At 38.2% G+C, this 26,722-nt stretch overlaps 1 protein-coding gene across 3 annotated transcripts in view; it reads right to left on the reverse strand.

Moving 5' to 3' along the window:
- The window catches only part of TAFA2 (TAFA chemokine like family member 2), a 435,070-nt gene that overhangs the window by 170,716 nt on the left and 237,632 nt on the right, over nt 1–26,722 (reverse strand). The window contains exon 1 of one of the 3 annotated variants that reach the window (XM_055328757.1): nt 13,763–13,893. The exons of the other annotated variants lie outside the window; for them this stretch is intronic. The gene's annotated coding sequence lies outside the window, so the exon portion shown is untranslated. Of the gene's footprint in view, nt 1–13,762; nt 13,894–26,722 lie in introns of those variants that run through there. 3 annotated transcript variants of the gene reach the window in all.

Below are 26,722 nucleotides of genomic sequence, written 5' to 3' on the forward strand. Positions count from 1 at the left end.
GGAGAATGTGGGGTCATAAGCACTAAGAGAAAAAAAAGACCCAAGAAGGAGGAGATGCTTGACTGAGTATAAAGTTTTGACTATTGCTCAGGGGTTGAATAACATGGACTCAACTAGTGACCAAGACACTTGGCAAGCCTTGCTGACCTTCAAAACTGCAGCTACAGGGAAGTGGAGGAGCAAAAGACCCACTGCAATGGGATGAAGAGATGAAGAAATGTAAAGAGTAAATACAGAAAATAGGGTGGTAGTGATAGGGTGATGCACAGTAGGGGAGAGACGGGAGGAGGTGTGTATGTTGGCGGGAATGATCTGGTATTAGAAAGAAGTGGATGATTCAGAAGTGAGAGAAAAAAATGGCAGGACCAAAGCCTTTGATAGAAATGAGATCCAAACCATGATGGATAGGCTGACTTTTAACAGTAGTAGAAACAATTCTTCCATTTTAACAGAAAAAAAAAAACAGCAAATTTGTGTGTCAATTCTGTTGGTTTCAAATTTCATAAAATGATTCCATTTATAAACATGTACCAAACAATATATATTATATAATATTTATATATAATAAAACACGCTTCCTACGTTTTAGTTTGTCCAAAACTATCCAGCTGTTAATGTACCCATATCAACAAAGACATACTCAAAATTGGTTGCATGTTTCAAGATATTTTGATAGCTAACTTAATTACTCTTAGTTGTTCGTGAAGAGAGTGTTCATTTTTCCTTTTGCATGACTGCCTTTATTTTTCATGAATATGGGAAGTATAAAATAGCCTTTAAACTGCTGTAATATCAAAACTGAAATTTTTCTAAAGGAAAACAAGAAATTCCTAAATAACATTTCCCATAACAGCTGCATCATACCATACATAAGAAAAGTTTTGCTAATACAAAGTGAAAGCAAAGACTGCCAAGCTCCAGAGAAACAAAGGTCAGTTGCTGTGGGAACCATACTTTGGGCCTCCTGACCTTTGCATGTGTTGCATTAATGTGGATATTTGCATTGGATCTCCTCCAAAATAAAAATCAGGTATTCGGTGATATAGCTATAAATGCAGCTCAGCAGCAAGCAGGCAGTGAGGCACTTGGAGGAGCACACAGAGAAACAGCAAAGACATTTAAGAACTAGATATGATACTTTTAGAACTTTTCTCTAAGTATCAAGCGGTCATTTGCCTGTTACTGGACCTACTGATGATATTTGTAAATGAACATGATTATTTGCCTTCAACATTTCATGTTCTTATTAACAAGTGTGGCAAACAAAAGGCCCTGATTTATTAAAGTTTCAGAGTAAGGAGCGTCTGCATGGTTTCTGTTATTTTTGACACAAAGCTCACAGCTAAAACAATCCTATATTTTCCTGAACAGTTAAAGGAATGTGGCTCCTATCCATATCCTGCATTTGAAGTCAAATTGATACTGCTTGAAGAACTGATAAAATATGGGTACAGAAAAATATCTTGATTATTAAACCAACTAACATGTGGTTATCTGATAACATTTTCCAGATAAACAGGCCTCTATCTCAACATATTTACTATAATTTAAAATTTCCACCTTCACTACCTTTGGAGAGTATTATCTTAGTTTCCCTGTGTGAATGTAAGGAGCATACATAGTGCAAAATCTAAGCTCCATAAAGACACAGGCCTTATATGTGCTGCAATTGCAGTTCTGTTACCCAAAAGGCAGCCAATAAAGGACGGACGAACGGACGGATGGACGGATGGATGGATGGATGGCAAGAGGATTACGGGGAAGGAAAATTATGAGTTTAGTGAGATGAAGGAAAGATATCATAAATATATTTTAATCAGATGAGAAAAATAAGACATATCAGAGATTCTCAATTACTTGGTACCATCCCTAAAGCAACAAGGGAGTGAATTTTTTCTTTGTGAGTGAAATTTTTTAATTCCATTTTAAAAACCCAGTATTTCTACATCCTTCCACCCCTTGTCCAAAGCACCTACTTTCTCTCCTGTAACCTAACCATTCACACACTTAAAAAATAAGACAGATCTCATAAAAATTAATCCAGGGACAATCTAGGCTCTTGTGACTAGATTTTTACTTCAGTTTTACTGAGATATAATTGATAGATAACATTGTGTAAGCTAAAGTGTACAATGTGATAACTTGATATACAAATATCAGGTTTCACTAATACAAATTGAAAGCAAATACAGAGAATATTGAGAAATGACTACCACAATAAGGTTAGTCAATAGATCTATCACTTCATATAATTCCCCTTTCTTGTGTGTGTGGTGAGAACATTTAAGATTTACCCTCTTAGCATTTTTCAAGTAAGCAATACAGTATCGTTAACTGTAGTCACTCTGCTATAGATTAAAACCCCCAAATTTACTTATCTTATGCAACTGCAAGTTTGTACTTTGACCAGCATCTCCTCTTTCCCCTGCCCACAGCTCCTAGAAACCACCAGTCTACTCTGTTTCTTTGACTTCCACTTCCTTGTATTCCCATAGAAGTTACATCATAGAGTATTTGTTTTCCTGACTTATTTCACTTAGCATAATGCTCTCATAGTTCATCCATGTCGTCGAAAAAGGCAAGATTTCCTTCTTTTTATGGCTGAATAATATTCCATTGTGTATATATCCATTACATACAACATATCTTTAACCATCCTTTATTCATTCATCTATTGTCAGACACTTATGTTGTCTCCATGTCTTGGCTATTTTAAATAAATGCTGCAATAAATTTAAGGCCTGATACCTGGGATTTTCTCAAGGGTTCCAAAGCCATCTCAAATACAGGGCAGTAGAGGATTAGAGAGGAAATCACAAAGGCCAATATCCCCAAGAATGACAACCATGCTTATTTTATTTTATTTTTTAATAAATTTATTATTTGTGTTCAATTTACTAACATACAGAATAACACCCAGTGTTCATCCCGTCAAGTGTTCCCCTCAGTGCCCGTCACCCATTCATCCCCACCCCCCACCCTCCTCCCCTTCCACCACCCCTAGTTCGTTTCCCAGAGTTAGGAGTCTTCACGTTCTGTCTCCCTTTCTGATATTTCCCACACATTTCTTCTCCCTTCCCTTCTATTCCCTTTCACTATTATTTATATTCCCCAAATGAATGAGAACATATAATGTTTGTCCTTCTCCGATTGACTTATTTCACTCAGCATAATAACCTCCAGTTCCATCCACGTTGAAGCAAATGGTGGGTATTTGTCGTTTCTAATGGCTGAGGAATATTCCATTGTATACATAAACCACATCTTCTTTATCCATCCATCTTTGGATGGACACCGAGGCTCCTTCCACAGTTTGGCTACTGTGGCCATTGCTGCTATAAACATTGGGGTGCAGGTGTCCCGGCGTTTCATTGCATCTGAATCTTTGGGGTAAATCCCCAGCAGTGCAATTGCTGGGTCGTAGGGCAGGTCTATTTTTAACTCTTTGAGGAACCTCCACACAGTTGTCCAGAGTGGCTGCACCAGTTCACATTCCCACCAACAGTGTAAGAGGGTTCCCTTTTCTCCGCATCCTCTCCAACATTTGTGGTTTCCTGCCTTGTTAATTTTCCCCATTCTCACTGGTGTGAGGTGGGATCTCATTGTGGTTTTGATTTGTATTTCCCTGATGGCAAGTGATGCAGAGCATTTTCTCATGTGCATGTTGGCCATGTCTATGTCTTCCTCTGTGAGATTTCTCTTCATGTCATTTGCCCATTTCATGATTGGATTGTTTGTTTCTTTGCTGTTGAGTTTAATAAGTTCTTTATAGATTTTGGAAACTCGCCCTTTATCTGATATGTTATTTGCAAAAATCTTCTCCCATTCTGTAGGTTGTCTTTGAGTTTTGTTGACTGTATCCTTTGCTGTGCAAAAGCTTCTTATCTTGATGAAGTCCCAATAGTTCATTTTTGCTTTTGTTTCTTTTGCCTTCGTGGATGTATCTTGCAAGAAGTTACTATGGCCGAGTTCAAAAAGGGTGTTGCCTGTGTTCTCCTCTAGGATTTTAAATAACACCAACAATTCAGGTATTTGGCAGCTCATACTTCTAAATCATAAATTGAAATAATCCCTTTATTTGAAAAAAAAAAAACATTTTTCAGAGGGTGTGACTGTTATTCTCTACTCTGTTCTAGAAGTTCACCAGATTGCTACCATATAGTAGGTACTCAATACGTATGCGTACTGGATGAATGAGTGAATCAAAGTATGCATGCCCGGGCACTGTAGTAAGCAGCAGAATGTAACCTGGTAACTAATGTATTAAAAACCAGTTTATGCAAATTCCCCAGGTGTTTGGTTTTATAAATAAGTTACCCCTCCCTGCCCCTGCACACACTCCCAGCAAAAAAAAAAAAAAAAAAGAAAAAAGAAAAAAAAAAGATTGTCTTGTAAATAAGGATTTAAGACAAAACTGCTTTTTATAGCCATTAAAGCCTTAAATTTAGCCAAAGCTAAGTATGAAGTGCACAAGGAAAGTAATGACTCTGGGGTTGAGAGTTAATAAAATTCTGGAATGAAAAAAATTAACAGTGGCAGTCAAAAGCACAAATTAAGCCAAGATCTAATTATATTATACTTTCATGAATGTAAAAAACACTATGAAATATTTAATAATCTACCAAACTCCACGTTTTTCATCTGCCCAGAGATCCCACAGACTTGCATACAATTATCTCTTCAGTTAAATATACAGCACTTGACAAGTGCTCGGGTTCATATTCACATCATTGTTCCTGATATTACGGGGCCACTTCAAATTCTGGAAGCGCTTCCCTAGACAATCTTTGTGCTTAAAGAGCTTTAGGTTATCAGGGACTCAATGTGCTTGTTTTAATTAGTATTTCTGCACTAGTTGCCTATACCTTACAGGTGAGCCTTTTGGCAGATAATTTGATTTTCTTTTTTCTTATTCTGCCAGCATTTCTAAAATTGAATGAAGAAAGAGGAAGGGCTCAGCAGGCATTGAACAACATGACTCCCTGTCAACTGAGATGCTAAACAGACATTCTGACTTCTGAAAGACCCCAGAACAGGAGCTAAGCTTTCAAAGAGAAATGTAACTGTTTGTATTATCTATGTTCTTTTGTTTGCCCTCAAGATAGCTGTGATTTAACTACCAAATGGAGGAGATAGAGTTATCTGAGAACAGGGTAACCTAGGTGGTACTCTGCTGTCAGTTAGGAGGATCCCAGTATAACTGATTTCATGGGATACTACTTTTCTATGCTATCTGATACATATAAAAATAGGAAATGCATGTATACTTAGAAAGCATAACAAAATAAATCTGAACCACCTACTAAACAGGTCACTAATTTAAGAACAAAAACATTACCACTGTTCTTAAACCTATTTTGTGCTCCCTCCCAGTTCTCTCCTACATCTCTTCATCCAAAAGTAACCGATAACTTTCCTTTTCTAAAAATAATTTCAGCACATATATATGTAGCCTTCCTATGTATTATACATATTTCAATTTGCTTGGTTTGAGCTTTATAAATACAGCATCACACTGTGTGTAATCTCCTGAAACTTGCTTTATTCGCTCAACATTACATTTCAAAAGATGTGTTTGTATTGTCGCATCCAACTGTATAGTACATTCATTTTCACAGTCGTATGATCCCTTGTGTGGTTTTAGCAAAATACACTCATCCATTTCTTGTCAATGGGCATTTGGGTTTTTGGAGTTTATTTTTTTGCCATTGTAAATACAACTAGAAATAATCTTATACATGTCTCCTGGTTCACGTGCATTAAGAATTTCTCTAGGATGTACACATGAGAAAGAAATTGTTGGTCATGGAGACTGCAACGTGTTTAACTGTACAAGATAATACTAAGTCATTTTCCAAAGTGGTTGTCCAAATTTACATCACCACTAGCAGTAGTGTGTGACTTTCCATTATTCTACATACTTGTGAGCATTTGATACAGAAAGGCTTCTATATTTTTGACACTCTAGTGGGTACAAAATGGTATCCGTTTTTGGTCTTAATTTGCATTCCCCTGATTATAACTGAAGGCAAATGTCTTTTTTAAAATTAAGATATAATTGATATGTAACATTAAATTAGCCAGTCTTTTTCTACAATGCTTATTTTTTTTAACTTCATGGCTTTGATTGATATCCATTAGTCTCTGAACAATTAATAGATTTTCAAGTAAGTAGTCAATATCATGTCTTTGTTTCCATCACCAAGGCAAGAAGATTACATCAAGTTTTTCATTAAATCAGCCATCCAATACAAAATTCTGAGTTGTGGATGTGATTGTAAGTATCTGATCTACTTTTAACAAGTATGTTAAATTTTTTTTAAGGAGCTGCTGGTCATTTTTCCATGATCATTATAAAATATATGCCTATAAACGCCTACTTAACTGATCCTTTTTTCCCCCAGTAGTGTTTTGTACATTTTCTAAGTAGAATGTTACTAATGTTACTGAACTTGCTTCTCAGGTTTCAACACCTCAGTTTCACTTTTTACAATAATTTTAATTCTGTTTTCCACCTTCATAACTGAAAAACATTTTCTAAGTTTTATTAACACTTGCTCACTGTGGCAAAACAAACACATGCAACTCCTAGGATAGAAAAACAACAACAACAACAATGTGATTATAGAGGAAAATACCTTGATTTCCTCAAGAGGGTGTTGGAAGAAAGCATATGTACTTGGCCAAAAAAATCAGTTTTCTCAGATAAGATCAGAAAAAAAACAGAATGGAATTTAAAGTTAAATCAAAAGCACAGTTCTGATCAAACATTTTAGAATACACACAACTGTTATGTCCCCCACTGTATCCAGAGACAGTTTTAGATTGTTAGACCATGTCAGTTAATGTTGATGATTAAACAGCTATACAACCTGCCACAGATCTGCCATGATATCATTTCTGAGAATGGGTTCTGTTTCCTTGAATATTTTTATGCATAAGCATCATATTTTCTTTATTACTGCACATGACTAGGATAGCAATACAACTTCTAGCAAATGAAGTTTGAGGACTTTTATAGCAGCTGGCTATGGGTGTGGTTAGCACTTCAAGCTCGGTACCCCTGCCAGTTAAACTCCCTAAAAGGCAATCTACTGATTTAACCATGGGGCATGCACAGTAAAGAACCTATATTTTTCTGGTATGGTAGTATAAGAATGACCCAGCCTTTTAGCAACCTGTTAAATCTATGTGACTTCAAAATAATTCAATCTAAAAAGTCTAACTAAACTAGAGAACTTGGGAAACATATTACATCAACTCTATGTTTTAAAAGTGACCAATTGTCACAACCTTAAAATAGGACATCAGTACCATGGCTACTTTCTATAAGCCCATGCAGTTCAAAGCTGGACATGGCATACGATCAACGCTCAGTTCAAAAAATAGCATAGAAACCACCTCCTGTGCTAGCATTAACTTTGCTGTCCTCATTTTCTGGAGCTTTCTGTAGCATAAACACGATTGAGCATATCCTCCTTTTTGAAACATTTCTCCCTCTTCTGGGACTGAGGAATCTGACACTCTCATACTCTTGGTTCTCCTATGACCTGACTGGGCTCTCCTTATCGGAACATTTCACCAATATCTGCTACTCTGGGTAACCTCTGAATGGTTCTTACAGTGCATTGGGCCTCTACCAGACCCCACTTCTCTGTCTACTATTTCTCTCCAGATGATCTCATCCAGTCCCACAGCTTTAATAAGATTGCACTGTTCATTCACAAACTTTTCTTCCAACCCTGACATCTTACCTGAGCCAGATTTTCACATTCAATTGAGAATTTCAAGTCTCCAATTAGAGGGCTAATAGATGTAACAAAAAGTAGTCATGTATCTCCATCCTTCTCTCCAATGCACTCACTATTCCTCTCCCATTCTCCACTGTACCACCACCATTCAGCCAACAAAAATATTCAGAAGTCACCCACGATTCCTCTTTCCCTCATCCCCATTTCCAACATTTCAGCCCAACCTATGCTCAACATCTTAAAGATAAATTAGGTCCATTCATTTTTTTTTCCATCTGCATTCTTTCCAAGTCTGGCCTTCACTACCTACAATGGCCTCCTATGTGATCTCCCCACTTCCACCCTTCCATTACAGAATTTTTCTCCTAATAACATACAGAGCCATCGTTTTCTCTTTTTACATCCAAATGTTACCATTGCCCACCTAAAATTTTCCAATGTACTGTTAGTCAGAATAAAATCTCAACTCCTTACCATAACCCACTCACTTCCTTTCTAAAAATGCCCAAATCCTCAAGTTCTTTACAATGACTAAAAGTCCCTCTCAGTCTTCAGACTTCTGTTCAAAGCCTTCAAAGAGGCTTTCCTATCACAAATAGCTTAGCACCCAATTGATTTTCATTCAGCAAACATTACTATTAGTAATAGTGTTTGTCTGTATATTTTCTGACTCCTATGACTAGCATCTAAATACCATCTAAGCAACCTTTTGTCCTGCTCACCACTGTATTCCAAGCTACTTGGTCTAGAATAGTGGCTGGTTCACAGTAAACACCAAATAGATATTTTTTAAATAAATTTAACAAAGCCACTCTTCCTGAGACCCAATAGCCATCCCTCAAAAAAAGGCCAAGTTTTTATTTTCATGTCAAATTTAATAGTCTTGTAGAAATTGCTTAATTTGCATGCTATCCTCTAAACTTAAGAAACATTCAAAATCTCTACAATTTCTCTGCATGTCAGCTATAACATGTTGAGTCAAAAAATGCAACTGCACTCATGAAGCCAAAAACCTCACTTTTATTTTTACTTCTGACGAACTTCAAGAGTAAAAGCTCTTCTCTACAAAGTCACTTGTAATTTACACTCATTAAATTCTCTGCCTTTCTGACAGTGAAATAATAATAGCCTAAGTGATTTGAGAAAAATGCTCAGCTTTTGGCAAATCCTGCTATTCTTTCCAAGATCCATCATCAAATTACTAAAGATTCTGTATCTTCAAAGCTATGCTTTTGGGATGCTAAAAAACGGACACAATATCATAAAAGTTGGAAGTAGAAACCTCAAAGCATCCTTCCATGCAACTATATGTAAACAATGTAAACTTGAGCATCAATACACTCTGGCAATTAATGGTGATGTTCTAAAGATACAACACCCACGAAGAGGCACCTGGCTTTGCATTCACCATTCCAGATGAAAGGTAAACAATCTCCAATATAAACATTTGGACATTTGTATAAAAAAATAGTACCATTTTCTCCCCAGTGGGACAAATTCTCTCCAAAACTCAGGAATTGAAGAGGTGGAGTAGAAGACTAAGAGTATAGGGAGATTTTAGATTAAGTTCAAAATTTGGCTTACTGGTTTGTAGTGGAGCATATTACCTATCTTCTTGTCACCAAATATCCATGAAGCACCTACTTTCCCAGGGACTATACCAGATGCTAGGGCTATAAAAGTAAGCCCTTGCAGTAATTTAGAGACTTAGTTTGGAACCTTAGTTTTCTCTAAGATAAAATAAGGATAATACTAGTCCAGTCTCACTGACAATCAGCCAAGATAAATTAGACAACATACTTAGCACAAAGAAAATGCTTCAATAAATAACACTATTTATATAATTTTCAACTAGGTTACATTAACCCATGGGCTATGTGATTCCTCCTAGTGATTGACAGTATACATTCAGAATGAAAATTTAGATTCATTCAATTCATTGACAAGAATCACACTGAAATCTTGTGAATCACACAAGAATCAAGAATAACTATTGGCCTGAACATAAAATGAATAAGGCTAAAAACCAGTTAAAATTACATATTTTCAGTATGCTTAAAGACTGACTGAATAAATGTTTCATTGATATCATCTTCCATTCACTAAAAAAGAACGAAAATCCACCATGTTAAGTTTACCAAATAACATATTTTTTAATGTATTCTTTTCAGCAAGTTGCCATTAAGACACAGATGCTAAAAAGAAGTCAGAGGAAACTGTACATTTAGGATCAATTGGTAATCCAAGAGTTTGGGGTGTTTTCATTTTCTGGTTCTCCATTTCATAACAATTAATTAGTTAAATATAGGAATATAGCTAGAAGTGTTATTCTATTTCTTAGAGAATACTGTACCTAATTCAGCAGCACATAAGACTTCTACAGTCTAATGGAACTAACTTAAAAAGATAGTCTTTTATATTCTCATAGAGTAAGAGATATATTGTTGTTCAAAAGCCTAAACCATTGGGAGGTCTTCTAATAAGTGTGCTAATTACTTGAAATGACATGAGAAGTTCCAGAAACGAAAAAGCAACAGTTCTCTTGAACTGTACCTTACTAACCCAATATTATCGTTACCTTATTATCAAGATACTAATTTGGAGTAACAAATAGCTATAGTAGCAATGATATAAATTCAAAGCAAATGAATCATTAGCTTAACCTCTCAAAAGGTAATATGGTCTTAATATTAACTTCAGTGATGATCAAATTTGACATTGTACATATATGAATATGTGAACTACAAAGTGATAAGTAAATGTACAGAATCAGCATCACCACGGATTCTCAGTATCACCAGACAGATCACTGTTACATATATTAAAGACTGTGAAGATCTCCAGGAAAATTTTCTTCATATCAAATTAGGATAAAATGAGATTTTAATTAGAAAAAGGGCTTCCTGTCTTCCTCACTTATGAAAGCAAAGAATAATGCATATTTCCTTTCTCATATACAGGGAATAATAGCTTTTTGAAAATTACCAAAAGGCAAATACCCATTTTATTAAGTCCCTGAACAAAATGCCCCTGACATCTATCTATTGCTATCAGGCACGCAGACACACTCTCTCACACACAGGCCCCAGATCTGTCCTACCATCCTTTATCAATTCATCTGAGACTACATGGAGAAAGTCTAGGTTCAGTAATCATGTTAACATACACCTTTACTACTTTTAATCTTCCTTTTAAAAAAGAAAGTATACTACCCAATTCTGAGTAACTGCAGATGAAATTGGTTTTTGATGGGTTGTCAAAAAAAAAGTATAAGAATTCTAAACACTGAATGTTAACTTGGAAAATACAGAAAAGTCACCTATGTTCCACCACATTGCAGAGTATCACTGCCTGCAAGTTATAAGGATATCATAAACCTGACTACAAGGACATGGATTTTAGAGATTTTGAAAGTGTCAAGCCCAGTGATATGTGGAACGAGGTGTCCCAGAACTTCAAGACTGCCAAGAATCATCATCCAGACACCAAAATATGACACCAAATGATAGTCCACTGAAGACACTATCATTGAAGATCATGAACCTATTACCTGTAAATTTAGGAAAATCTCTTTAGAGAAGAACATAAACATAGTTTTGCATGTATTTGAGAACAAGGGAGAACTAGATAATATCTCATGGTCTTTCCCATCCCTTTATTTCACTGTATGATCAGCGTGCTGCCTTCTTTAATAACCTAAGCCACACTGATAATAACTTTTCCCCGAAGTCAGTTTATTCTCTGGCCTCAAGTGTACTTTTTAATCCTAGAGCAATCCAATCGTGCAATTTCAGGCAGCAAGTTTTGCGTGAAGGAGCCTGCCTTTCACTGTCAGAGAGTTACCAGAGATGACAGTTTGTAATCCCTTGGACACAATGAAGGATGTCCACATATCAGGAAATCTGCAGAGAAAGGCGTCCAAGGCTCTGCACAGGATAAGGAGTCAGTCACAAATTCGTAAACTATAACGAGCATTTTGACCTTGAAGTCAAAACATTTTCAAGGTTTTATTTTCTCGTTTGCGAAAATGGAAGTGAGTTACTAAAATAGGAAAAAAAAATCATACAATCTGAAAGCATCCCAATAGTGCCTAGGAATACAAGGGTAATAAGTAAGGCACACAGATTCTTGTCACCAGTAAAGCTGACCAGAAGGGTGTCTTTAGATAAGATTCTGAGCTCCAGGAGGAGATGTGCAGATTAAAAATACAAGAAAAGGAGATGAAGACAATCAAAGACAAGAGGCATGAGAAGTGTCAGGATGGTGCAAAGGTTAGGCAACCAATGGGGGATAGAGAGGTAAATGAGAAGGGACTAAACAGCAAATGCACCAAAGAAGAGGCAAGAAATCTTTCACTGTTTATAAAAGGGGGGAAAGAGGATATGAGAGTGGTCATATCTAAAGGCTTCTAGTTTTCTGTAAATTAAAAGACTCAGTAAGCTGGAGAAAACTCAAGTGGGAAATTTGAGTATGGTCTGAAGTGGTAAAAGTTTGGAATATTCACTGAGAGGAACTTAAGGAAAAATTTTCTTGATTCTTTAAAGGTACAATTGATATACTCACTGCCTTTTAAATATGTAAAGAGGCTACATTTATTCAACAAATAATTATTAAAGGAGATTATGATGCAAGACAAGGATGGATGAAGGCAAAGTCCCTGACCACAAGAATTCAATCGTGTAAATAATTTTCAATACGATGCAAAAAACTAAGTGCCCAACAAAGTCATGAACATTCTTCTGTATGTGTGCGTGTTAGCTGGTGGTTATGCAGACCCATCCCTACTCTCTTCTCTTTCAGTCTCTCAGGACAAGGCATTGACTAGAGGATTCATGGAACTTAGGGCTACAATCCACAGTATGAAAGGAAATCCTCTCTTATTCACTGGTATTATGTATCAGCGTGTACGCTAGGAACATAACTTAGGTTATTAAGTAGAGAATGCTGGAAAGATTGCTCCCTCCTGCTCTCAGCAACCAACTGAATCAAGTGGCTGACAAGCTATAACTCAGCCTGTCTCTCAGAGAATGGACAACATTCTCCCTAGAGGTTCACTTTGGGATCAACAAATGCCTGCTGGTCTGGTCTGGGGGGTTAAAGTGGTATAAATACCAGCCCTGGTTTTTGAGGAATTTCTAGTTTAATTGGAAAATAAAATGTAACCACGAGAAACCTTTAAGAACATTAAGATTTTATAGGCTGGTCAAGACAACTTAGAGAGCAACTAGCTCAGGGTTATGTCTGTTTCTCACAAAATTTGTGCTACAGAGAGAAATAAACTGAAAGAAGAAAGAATATACTTCAGGAAAAGCTGTAAAAGAGGCAAGAGTTGTACTGGGTCTTAAACCTAGATGAAGGTAGAGACTCCATCCAGCAGAGTGAAACCAACCCGTCCCCCCATAATTAGCACCTCCTCTGTCATCACTGCTGAGAAACTCGCCCCCTGCAGCTCTGAACCATCTGTTTCTTCAAAAGTGGGTAATATCAGCCCCTGACACTGCCAATGATTGGGACAAGTCAAATTTGGGAGGCACTTGCTTGAAATATCAAGACATTTCACTATTTGTCTTTACAACTTGCAAAAATGAGTAATTTGCCCACAAGTTCCCTGCATGGCTGAGGAGTTACATCACGTGCAGATGTTCACAAAGGTCATATCTCTTGGTATTTTGTCCTCACAATTTTCAGAAGAAAATAGTCGTGTTTATTTTATATTATGCTTTCTCAGCCATTCATTTAAGATTGGATTGGAAAGCTTCTTTGGGTTTGGATTTTTGCATTTAAACACAAAACAAAACAAAAAATCCAACATGCAACCAAAAGAAATTAGCCATTTACCATAATTAGCACTCTTAAAATTACTCAGCAGCAGGAAGCTCCCCTCCCAGTTTCTCTACTCTGTACTCCCACCTTTGCCCAGACTTTGGGCAACATTTCAAGCAAAGAGGCATTGGGATTGGCCCAATCCTCCCAACATTCTCAACAAACAACCATGCCACCATTTCTCTTACACTCATTATTTCCACGCCGAGCAAATTCCATGTACCTCCAAAAGAAGTTGTATTAAATCATGACATTTTGCACTCACATATCACTTCAAATTAGTCTGCTTTTGGCTTCCAATCTAAGTCCCATAAGGAATTCCTTGACAGGCTTAAGTACAGATATTAAAAATCACCCCAAATCTTTAGAAAGCCATACTTCTCATGCATTCAGTTGAGCAGGGTTATCTGCCCTAGTTTGTTTTCTGGGATACAGCAAGAATAGAACTGGGGTTGATGCCAGAGAAGCAGAAAGCAAGCATCAAGCCTAGACAGTGAGTCACAAATAAACTTGGGTGCAAAATCAGGATTGATTGCAAGAATCCTGAATGAGAGATGTCAAGAACTTGAAGGGGGAAACATCAGGATGGCAGCCAGGACACAACAAACAAGGCTATGAAGAGCAAAGTGAGCAATCAAAATGCAGACAGCACAGGCCACAGCAGAGGATGCAGAGAACCTCAAAGAAGAACCAAACCAATGCTAAACAGAAGTTAATGTCCTGTCCCCAGAAAGCTTATAGTTTTCATCTTGTCCTTGGAGAGGAGAAACTTAAAATTATCATCCAAACTCCTCAGTGGAGTCTAATAATATTCAGAGCTACTTTACCAAGTGCCTGTGCGCTCAACACATCACATACATTATCTCTTTAAAAGTCATAACTCTAGACATTTATTAATTCTCTATTTTACGTACAAGAAATCCAAGGCCCAGAAAGATAATTTCCTTAAAGTCACCACATAGTAAGAACAAGAGCTGGGATTCAAAGTGCTCAATTCTCTACAACTCGCTATTTACATTGAAGTTTGTGCTGAGCTAAACACATGTAATTCTTTCTCATTCCAGAATCATGCTGTCCAACGCAGTTGCTGCTGGCCCCATGTGATTATTGAGTACTTGAACTGTGACGGGTGGCACATGCTGAAGCAATAATATTTTGGATGTATTCATGTAAATAAAATACATCGACACGTGAAAATTGATATCATCCCTTTTTTTTGTTAATGTGGCTAACAAAAAATGTATATATGTATATATAAATTGTCCATATTTCCACTGATCAACACTATTCTGGAATGTAAGTTCAGTCTTTCATAGCTCCTTTTTAGAGCAAAACATAGGGGGACATTTGGATGGCTCAGCAGTTGAGCATCTGCCTTCAGATCAGGGCATGATCCTGGAGTCCTGAGATAAAGTCCCACATTGGGCAACCCTCGAGGAGCCTGCTTCTCCCTCTGCCTATGTCTCTGCTTCTCTTTCTCTGTGTCTCTCATGAATAAATAAATAAATAAAAACTTTAAAAATAAATAGATAAATAAATAAACAAAATAAAACAAAACATAGGGCTGCCTGGGTGGCTCAGTCGGGTAAGTGTCCAACTCTGGGTTTCAGCTCAGGTCATGATCTCAGGATCATGCTATGGAGCCATGTGTCTGGCTCCACACTCAGCAAGGAGATGGCTTAAAACTTCTCTGGCCTTCCCCCTCTCTAAGAGAAGTAAATAAATTAAAAAAAAAAAAACAATGTCCAAAGTTTTAGCTACAGAAAAATAAGACCCAGAAGACAAAAAAGACAAGCAAAGGTCCTGACTTGGCTCCTTTTTTTTACCATCTTCTCTGGAACCACTGCTTACAGCAACACCATCACGCCAACATCTAAGTGTAGAAACAAATTCTTCTTTTGCTTCCTCTTCTATTAGAACAGAAATGTTTGCCTCTTCAAAAATATATTTTAAATGACCATGATAAAACAGGAGAATCACAGAAAGTTCAAAGAACATTAAAATGGACCTGAACGTAAGCCAGGGGTTTCAATTCTGATCTTAGTTCGTTTAAGAACTTGTGAGCTTCATCCTATCTCAGAAAGACAGAAGCCTTCTAGGCCTGGGATCATGGACTTAAGAACTTAGAAAATCTATAATGGCGATATGTGAGAGAAGCAGTTCTACTGTAGTATAATAGGGAGTGGTAGTAAATCTGCCCATAAGTGATGTATGGCTAAAGGCATCAAATTTGAAAAGTTTTTAAAACATTCTGCAATAATTGCTAAGGAGGTAACCACAAAAAATCTTCTCTCCCAGTTGTGAGACTATAGGCTTTAGTATCTAGAATGAAAACTCAGAAAGAATGAATGAGGAAAGAAAAATAGGTGAGGAAAGAGGCTGCTAAGAAAGGAATCCACACAGAAAACAGTTCTGATTACTCAACAAAGTGCCCATCCCTAAATGATCCAAGAAGTCTGCGTCATCAATTGCCATTTAAAATACAGAGCCTCCAACATTTCTCAAAATATAATATGGTATGTGCTAATTATTATACACGACAATCCCTAGAAGTAACTCTGATCCAATAGTTTTTGTTAAGAAAGAAAAAAACTGGGAGGTTGCATTACTTAAGATGGCACTTTGAAAGCCTATGATCCTGGCCTCAACGGATGGGTCACATTCCTTTCTGTTTTATACCACTGAAGTCAGGAGGATGTGAATCACAGGGACTGAGAGGATAGGGATCAAGATCCTGACTTTCAAATATTTGTAACATTCTTTATTAATATTTTTGTGCCACTTCATTTTCTCAGTAATTTAATTCTTAAGCAATTGAATAAGGTCAACAATAATAGGCTCCAAAGTCCTCTATGCAAGAAAGCCACCATGTGTTCGCAGGGGAACACGTGCCTTTAAGGAAGCCATGCCCAGCCTCAAAGAATACTTCAGGACAGTCAGATGACAGAAGCTGGATACAATAGCTTCTCAACCCTTCAAAAGACCCCAAAAGCTAAGTCCAAAGGACGATGATTTCATTGTATTCAGAATAAAGGTGAAAAAAGAAACAAATATTTAAATAAGATCTTTTGGAAATGGCTGAGTGGCACAGGGATAGAAGCCCAGGATGGAAAGAAGACAACTCATCTGTATGATACCCAAAATGACCTGAGGCAGGACACTTAAACTTTGCTGGATTTAGATTAGATAGCCACTCAATCACTAAAAGCACTAACACTGTAATATTTTTGTGATGGAGAAATGTATTCCTTACACCTATTCTAAGCAATTATAATAATGTCATGTAAAGACCAGACCCATCTTTACTACAGGCAAAACGACTGATGAGATGCGGGGACACCAGGAAATCCATCCTAATCATCTCTCTCTCCTCACACTAGTCCCTGATGCCTTAACTTTAAGGATGAAGATTCATGGGTAGAATCTGAGGCAGTATAAGGAGAGACATATTAAAAGTTCAGCTGGAAGATACTAAAATCAAACTTCATTTATTTCATAATTATGCCATGTGCCATTATTAGGATCCAATAATACATTTAAGGGTCTTAAGCTAGCCTCACGCTAGAAGTAAGGGGGAGACCCAGAATATGGGTATCACGTTCACCATACTGCTCCCCATAGCTCAGAGGTCCAAATTGTAGGGGTTTGGGCAATCACTGTGAATATCCATACACTGGAAACACTTTATTTGGAAAGCCTACTCATCTGAAACTATGAGTCACTCTCAGCCCCATGAAAATGATTAGTGCTACTTCAGTAGTCTGTAACTCTCCTGCTCCTGGTCCATCAATAAATAAAAGGCTACCAAAAAGTAAACAGGAAACTTGAGAGACTTTTCCTCAAAGGATATTTCTAAAAAAATATTCTCATTGCTAGATTGTAGGATCTTCCATTATGTCCTCAAGATTTCACTATAAAATTATTATATACCATTTACAGATTTGTTCAACAAGCATTTCAGCATGCTTTGTATGCCAGGCAAGGGAACTAGAGTTGACAAAGAATGAGACAAGGCTTTTATTTCCTAAATAGCTGCCTTCCAGTTGGAAAGACAGGCTATTAAGAAAAAAAAACTTTTTTTATATATGTAGCATAAGAAAATGTGTCATAAGCTGGAGGTGATCTGCAACTGTTCTACAATTCTATTTCCTAGATTAATATTGTTTAAGATTTAGAAGGGATCATAAGTGCGTACAGTCCAAACAACCATCCAACCTTCTCTATAAGATTCCCATCAAGTAGCTGTCCCACATATTCTAGAATTGTCCTCACCAATCCATTAGGACAAACTCATTTTCCCAGTAAATCCTGATCCCACACCATTTAAATGAAGTCACAGTCCCCATCCATGTGGATATTCTTAAATACTAGAAGATAGCTATCACCTTCTTCTTGAATGATCTAAGCTATCTCCACAAGGCCTTCAGCCCTTCTTCATATGAAATGGCATGAAACCCTTTGCCACTGAAGTCACTCTTCTGGACAGGTTCCTGTTTATCCATGTCCATTCTAAAAGATGAGATCCAGAAGTAAACATAATAAAGGGAAAATATGTATCATAATAGCTATAAGAAATAGGCTTTGAGGGCTGTTACATCTGTATTAGAACCTCAGCTCTACAGCTGCCCACCACTTGGCCTTCAGTAAGTTGATTAGCCTCTCATTTCCTCATTTCAACTTGCACACAGTAGGGATCAGAATGTTTCATTACACTCCTCAAAGGTTGATTGTAAGAACTAACTGTGATGTAATATGTGTAATATTTGGTATGGTTTCAAAAATTTAAAGCAAAAGTTTAATAAATGGTAGTTCTTTTTATATTGTTACTGTTTTTACTCTCCAGCTGTAATCTGGCCAGCCCAAAGTAAAGTGTGACTAAGTTATCTTTGAGGCTGTTCAAAATTTACCTGACAACTCTATTATCTGTGTCTATTTTTCATCTTTTGGTCGCATTTCAATGTTTTTGCTTTTTTATTCTATGATTTCTTAGCTTGGTAACTTATCTACCTCTGGCTTTTGCTTTCATCCCACTTTTACTCAGAAAAAAATTCTGATTGGGGATACCTGAGCCATGTGTCACAGTAAATCTAGTGTGAATTCAAGATAAATCTCTTGCTCCCAATTGACAGGATCATAGAGAAAATTTCGCATTAATCTAAGGTGCTCTCCATTTTTGCTTGAAAAATAATTAAGAAAGGATATATTTCAGGTTTTATGCTTCCTTATCCAAATTATGTACAGATGCTGCATGGAAATGTATTCTTAATAGCTACATTAACTATGATAAGTTCACTCACATCATTGTCATTCATGTCTAATTAACCTAAATGCCCAACTGGGAGTAGTAAGAACTTGCACAAGGCAAGGAGAGTGAGTCATGTGGATCTCCCAGCCCCCAGTCCTGCCATTTGAATCTACAAAAGATAGGAGAGGGAAAGCAAAATGAGTATCCAAGATCACGAGGGGTAATTGTCAAGAGAACCTGGCTGACTGCCTTAATGGCAGAGATCTGAAGTTGTTGGGTATGGAAACTTTGTTCTGACAAGGAAAGCACTTGTAAAATGATAAAAACAATAAGAAAAGCATAACAATTGCCCCTATGAATATAAGCCCAGACAGTATTTTGAAAGGAATGCACAAAATTTTTAAATAATTTTCACCTACTAAAAATTAAACATTTTGTTTTCTTTAATGGTAAGATCAGAGCTATATCCAACTTCTCGTGTAGTATCCCTGGCACTAAGGCTTCCAAACTCTGCTTGATTATGCCCATTGGTGAAGGGCTCACTCACTACCTAATAAGCCATAGCATTCCACTTATGATAAAGATTTTATCATTAGATATTTATTCCTTTTATTTGATTGAACTCTATACCCTCCCATAACACCCCCCTTTCCCACCACAAACCCATAACTGACCTGTGCTCTTTAGAGTGACTTATCAGGAAGCTTAGCAAGTAGAAATCAAAGGGAAGGAGCTGGTGGGTACTTGGGGACAGTGCATTTTTCCCTTTTGCCTGTTAGGGCAGGCCAGGCTAATTCTACCTCCGGGGGGCGGTGGGGGGGGGCACACTCTACTAGGGACCCTAACAGAAAGTTTGCTACCTTGATATAGGTTATCGAAGTCACACAATTCCTCTATCAGACATGAATCTAAAGGCTCAAGAAGCCATGCAAAAAAGAACAAAACAAATAAAATTTGGCCACCAAGCAGACAGAGCCTAACCCCATAGAAGAGAATAAGTTTTAGAAACAAAGGACATTAATTTGTTCAGGAGCTTCATGAATCTTAGGAATACATGCAGTGTAGAGAGGCAGTATTGGATAGTTCAGGGATTCTCCTGTCATATTGAAATATGCTTGTTTAAAATGCAGACTAGTGCTCCATCCTTGGAGATTCTAACTCGGTACGTGTAACATGGGGCTGAGGAATCCCTATACTTAGCAAGAGCAGGCTCTCTGGGAAATAGTGGTGCCATGGTTAAGAGCTCTAGGTTCAGAATGACATGAGGTAACACCTGCCATTTGCCAATCCCAACCATATTTTTTCTTTAGCAAAATAGGGATGAGAATCTTAGCTCCAATCTTTTTGGGTTGTCACAGGAAGTCAATAAGAAAGTGTGTGTAAAGCATATAGCATGCTGCCTAGAGTGGCCACTAAGTAATTTGTAGCAATTATTAATTTTAGTTCTCATTATTACAACATATTGATTTCCACTTCCTCTCAAGGAATTACTTACACTATCAAGACCACATATCCCTCTTGGCTTCCTTATTTCTGATACCCTGTTTGAAATTCAGAAGATGTCTTTGGATAATAGGGCATAGAGGAACCAACCAAAAGACCTGTTAATTTAATACTCACTGTATCTTTCACACACAACCCTTCCCTCTTGCCCAGATACTACCTTCCACATGTTCACTGCCATCTCTCCCATACAAGCCTTCTGGCATGTTGCACTTTTTGCTAGAAAGCCTTGTAAGTGACTTTCTCAATAGCTAAATATTTTCCATCTGTGAAACATTCAGATCAACCATTACCTCCCCAGTGCAATCTTTCTGATCATTGTATTTGTTTTCTAATTGTAATTGCATAACGGGCAATTTCTTCATTTATCTCATTTGATCACTGAGTCTAAATCTGTAGTGAGAATAGGAAAGGGGGAAGTGGGGCAATGAATGATAGTTAATCACTCAACTCAAAACAGTAAGATCTGTTTCAATTGCTTCATTCAGGCAAATGCATTTTTGGCCTAGCTTATCAGCATAATATCCTCCATTTTCCACTTCACTTTCTTAATGTTGACTCATGCTAAAATTTCTCAGTCCCATTAGTTCATTACCAATGTGAAATTATATGTGAAATTTAAAAATAGTTAATAATCATGAAGACAATTTTTGAAGTACTTAAAGCATTATCAAGCACTAAAGTTTAAATATCTATAGTGTCAATATAGTATATGACTGATGTAACAAATCAGCACCAACTTAAGACACTAAATGAGACTGTGAATTGTGAAAGAATATACATTCTTTCAATTGACAATATACTGTTAGTAAATATGCTGTACAGGATAGTATAAGACTCGAATAATATAATAGTATGATAGTAAGGTTAGGATGCTATGAACAAAAGGGCAAGTGAGGAGTTGCCAGAGAAGCCCTCATTGAGAGGATATAGGCTTAAAGAAGATGAATAGCCTAGTGAATATTTGGGGCAAAAATCCCTCTGGAAATGCCAGTGCAAAAGCCAAGAGTCAATGAGATTGGTGGGCTTAGAGGCTAGTGTAGCGAGAACAAGATAGGATAAAGGGGAAACAGTATGGGGATTCCTGGGTGGTGCAGCGGTTTGGCGCCTGCCTTTGGCCCAGGGCGTGATCATGGAGACCCGGGATCGAATCCCACATCAGGCTCCCGGTGCATGGAGCCTGCTTCTCTCTCTGCCTATGTCTCTGCCTGCCTCCCTCTCTCTCTCTCTCTCTCTCTCTCTCTGACTATCATAAATAAATTTAAAAAAGGGGGGGGAACAGTATGAGCCACCAGAAATAAAATGGTTGCCAAATCATTATGGGATTAAATGACCATTAAGGGGGACTTGTTTTTACCCTGAGTGGCAAAGAGAGCCACAGGAGTGTTTGAGCAGAGGAATGACAAGCTCTAATTTCAGTGGGAAATTAATCACTCAGGCTTCTTGATTAAGATATACTTCAGGGGAGGGCAAAGAGCAGGCGGGGGGCGGCGGGCAGTCTGGAGATTATGTACTAGTCCAAGTCAAAGTGATAGTGATTTAGGCCAGGCTAACAGGGGAGGTGGTGAGAAGTGGCCAGACACTGGATAGAATCTGAAGGTACAGTAAGAAGATGTACCAATAGATTGAATGTGGGGATAAGAAAAAGAGGTCTTAAAGATGACTCTAAGGTTTGAGGATTGAGCAATGAGCAATGGAAGGATAGAATTTCCACTACCTGAGATAGAAAAAGATATCAGATGTGTATCAGCTCTCCATGGAATTGCTGAGTTAAACAACTTGTATATATGTGAAGAGTTAAGGACAGAGATCTGGATATAAATATCATCTTGGGAGCCATTAGCAGAAAGACATAGATCTAGGTACTATCACTATGGATAAGTATGTACAGAAAAGAGAAGAGGATTAAACTGAGCCCAAGGCCTCACCAACATGGCAAGAGCAAGGAAAAGAAAAGCAACCCGTAGAGAAGACAGGGAGAAAATAAGATAGGAGAAAAATCAAGAGTATGATGTGCTGTAAGCCAAATAAAGAATCATATCAAGAAATGTGTGACCAAGGCACCTGGATGGTCAGTTAGTTAAGTGTCCAACTCTTGGTTTCGGCTCAGGTCCTGATCTCAGGGTCGTGAGATCCAGCCCCACACTGGGCTCTGTACTCAACATAAGAGTCTGCTTGAGATTCTCTCTCCATCTCCCTCTGCCCTTCCCATTCATGTGCACACCCTAAAATAAATCAATCTTTTAAAAAATTTGTGATTAACTATGTCAGATGCTGTTAATAGATCAAGCAAAATGAGGACTAAGAATTGAACCTGAGAATTAGCCAATGTGGAAGTCTTTGGTTATCTCAGAAAGAGCAGCCTTAGAGGAGTGGTGACACGTGGGTCAGATGAGATTTGTTGTCAGAGAGGCTGGAAGGAGAGCAAGATTTATTGCAAAGGGATATAAAAATAACAGAACTGACAGGGAAGTGCAGTAAAAAGAACTTAAAAAAATAATAGAGGATCCATCAGAGAGGTGAATAACTGATGATACAAAGAAAAGGGGGAATCACTAAAGTTCCGTCCGTGGGAGGTGGGAGGAAATAGGAGCTGGTGAACAAGTGGAAAAAATTAGCTTTAGTTGGAACAGGGACACTTCTGTGCAATGGTTCATAATGCTGGCTGAACAGAAATATCCCCTGAGAAGTCTTTAATACCCAGGCCCCGACTAACAAGTTCTGACTTAACTGGTCCCATGCAAGAGCTGAGGCATCAGTAAATTTATAAGACTCCTAGGTGATCCTAGTAGGCCCATAGGGCTGAGCACCACCACTCAATGGGAAGAGGCAGGAAGGTAGAAGATAAGAAGAGGTTCTGGGCTTTGAGGACAGAGAAGAAATAGTAAAATAGGCATGCAGAGAGCAGAAGAGTAAAACAAGTGAAGGACATGACAATTCCCAAGAAGCATTCAAGACTCTTTTGAGGTATATGGTTGTAGGTTTAAAGTGATACCAGTCAACTGGTATTATTCTAAGATCAATCAGCTACATAGTGCAGAAACAGAGCAGTTGGATGCAAAGAAGGTTGTGCTTCTCCAAGCAAGTATGGAGAAGCAAAAGAAATCAACTGGATTGATATTTGCAAGGCAGTGAGTATGGTGGACTGAGAGATCAAAATTAGGTGAAGATTTCCTCAAAGAAAGCAGCAACTGAAGGATGGTAGAAAGATGGTAGGATTAATCAGTTGAAGATCCTAAAGGGTTGAAGGATTAATGAAGGATATTAGAAGGATGTTAGGAGAGGAAAATGAATTAAATTAAAAGATCACAGAGGGTGGTCAGAGGGCAGCACAGCTGAAATTGAAATTACGTATGGTTTATAGTTACTGGTAATGCAAAGTCCAGAGAATGGCCATGGGATTTGGTGGCTGAGGCAGGAAGCAGTATGAGACTAGAGGAGAAGAGGAGTTTAAGAAACTTAGGTGTCAAGGTGTTGGGAGGATTATGTATATTAAGACTGCCATGAATTAAAACAGGAATAGTAATGGACAGTGGCCAGAGTTAAAATTATCAAGAAATGTGGAAGAACAGGGATGCCCAGGTGGCTCAGTGATTGAGCATCTGCCTTGGGCTCAGGGCATGATTCCAGGGTCCTGGGATCGAGTCCCGTATCAGGCTCCCCATGGGGAGCCTGCTTCTCCCTCTGCCTGTGTCTCTGCCTCTCTCTCTCTCTCTCTCTCTCTCTCTCTCTCTCTGTGTGTGTGTGTGTGTGTGTATGTCTTCCATGAATAAACAAATAAACTCTTTAAAAAGAAATAAATATGGAAGAACAATTCAAGGATCAGTTGATATGAACCCTGAGAGGCAGAGGATCAAATAGTTTGCCAACATGGATTCAGCCCTCTGGTGTTTCAGGAAGAACTAAAGGAGAACAATCTAAAAGTGGCAACAAATAACAAGGAAAAACCTTCCCCATCTCCAGCCTTGGCAGGCTATGGGAGGGGGAAAGTCACCACTTGAGATCATCTGCAGGAGAAACAAAATCCTCCAAAGAGTCACGTGATTATTTGTACAAGGAGGTAAAAGAACCATCCGGAGCAAAGGATGAGAATATGGGCGTTGTGCTTATGATGGACCTTGAAAGGCCCAGAGGACAAGTTTTGGGAGACAGGAAGAGTGAGAGAAGGAGAGAGAACAGGAGGCAGATGGAGCTGATGGGATTTACAAGGTGGGAGAAGTGTGGAGTCTTGTGGGGAATAACTTTAAAGAAATGAAGGGCAAACAAGCTAGTCCAAGTGGGCTCAAGGGAGATCATGACAGCAAGGCTGAGGGCATTTGGAAAGAATGGTAAAGAACTGTAGTTCTCTACGGACTCCTTAGCATATAATCAAGGAGGTCTAGAGTAACAAAATGTTCTTAGCCCTGCTATAGGTGGAATATAGGCTCTCCCTTTATAATTGAAAGTAAAGTTTAGTAAGAAAAGTGTGAATTAAAAAAAAAATTGAGGTGGTGGTGGCAACAGTGAAAAGAACCCATGTCTTAGACACGGAACAGTTGAGGTCAAATTTCAGTTACAGTAATTGGTAAGCAAACTAATTGGTTTTATAGATTCCATCGCTTATTAGCCATCTTGGCCCCAAAGAGATATATTTATGGTCACACAAGCTTAGCGCCTTTATTCAGCTTGTGTTATCGTAATCTCTAACATACTCTTCGTGAAGAGTTAGTCACTGAAAATCATAATGATCAATATAAGCTCATTAAGCAGAGTTTTCAAGGGCTACAGAGTCAAGAGGCCAATAGAACTGGATGGGCAATTCAGTATCAAGAGCCAAGATGGGGCCAGGTCATGAGAGGAAGTCCACCAAGCTCACATAGATCAATCTCCATGCACTTTCCACAGAGAAAAAAATTGGAGATACATCAATACAACAGCAGAGATGGCAAATGAAAAGCAACCAGATCACTTGATATTTCCTTGATGCCAAAACAATCAAAGAGCCCCCTTGGAGTTTAGGATCAGCTTTAGGCAGAAGGCAAAGAGAAGAGAAATAGAAGAACTTTGAATCTGACAATTCACCCAAAATAAACTAACATTTTATTTTTTTTTTATTATTTATTTATGAGAGACACAGAAAGACAGGCAGAGGGAGAAGCAGGCTCCATGCAGGGAGCCCAACATGGGACTCGATCCCAGGACCCCGGGATCACGCCCCGGGCCAAAGGCAGATGCTCAACCGCTGAGCCACCCAGGCATCCCTAGACTTATATTTTAAATGAGAGTGACTGTATAACCTCAAATTGGCAAGATTAAGTCTTTTTTCCCCAGAGTTGCCTCAAGAGCTAAGTTCAGATGAAGAAACACACAGAACCTGACGTCTGTGTACTCCTTGAATGCTCAGAAGCCACTTCAATAATAACAGGAGACATGCCCTGAGCGCTTAGTGTGTGATATCCTTCATGCTAAACAGTTTACAGGGATTATCACATTCCTCCTCACAGCAACCTTATGGGTAAACACTATGATCCGCTCTATTGTGCAGACCTCATAGCTACTCACAGCAAACTCAAGACTCGAAAAGCTGTGTACAAAGCCCCTAACATGCATCATGCTCTCTACCTGCCTCCATCTAGTAGCACAAACCATTTATATACTCAGCACTAGAACATCAGATCCAGCAGGAATCTCCAAAAGACTTTCTCACCAGATTTAAGTTCCTCAAGACCATGGAACCTATCTTCAGAATTTTTAGTTCCCCCTTATAGTGCTCTACATGAGAGAGGGGTAACTGATGCCCTTGCACGGCACCGTCTGTAATCCAATTTGTCGGATGCCACGAGGGACAATGGTCCACATGGGAGCAGCACTTCCTTTGAGAGCCTTGACGTTAAATACTAAAGAGAATTCCATGACACAAGTGATCCGGTGCCAACACCTTAATAAATACAGTGAGAATCTGTCTCCCACTCAGGCTAAGTGATGGTTGGTTTGATAAAAATAAATGACTAGATGGACAGATGAGGGATCATTTATTTCCTTTTTCTACACATCAGAAGAGCGAAAGGAATTAGGCTGTTCAACATGTTGCAATTCCTCTGCCACCATCAGTTTAATCATTATCATAAATAAGCAGTTTTTCATAAGGCAATCTGAGTAATGTATATTACTGTGGGTTGGTTGTTTTTTGTTTTTTTTTTTTCAATTTTAGGATTACTGGAAACTGATCCATTTCATGTGTTGTCTTTCAGCACTCATGATTAATCCCCGCTACAGGCACATCAAAACTACTCCTCTTGCTGCATGCCTACGTTAGATTGGAAATCTCAGATACATTGGTTCGCCTGATACATCAAAATACTTAATTTGAGACGCAAATATTGTAGCACTCTACTTCAAATCAGTGTAATCAAGAGGGCAC

The sequence above is a fragment of the Nyctereutes procyonoides genome, unplaced genomic scaffold (genome assembly GCF_905146905.1).
Source record: "Nyctereutes procyonoides isolate TBG_1078 unplaced genomic scaffold, NYPRO_anot_genome, whole genome shotgun sequence".
Lineage (NCBI taxonomy): Eukaryota > Metazoa > Chordata > Mammalia > Carnivora > Canidae > Nyctereutes > Nyctereutes procyonoides.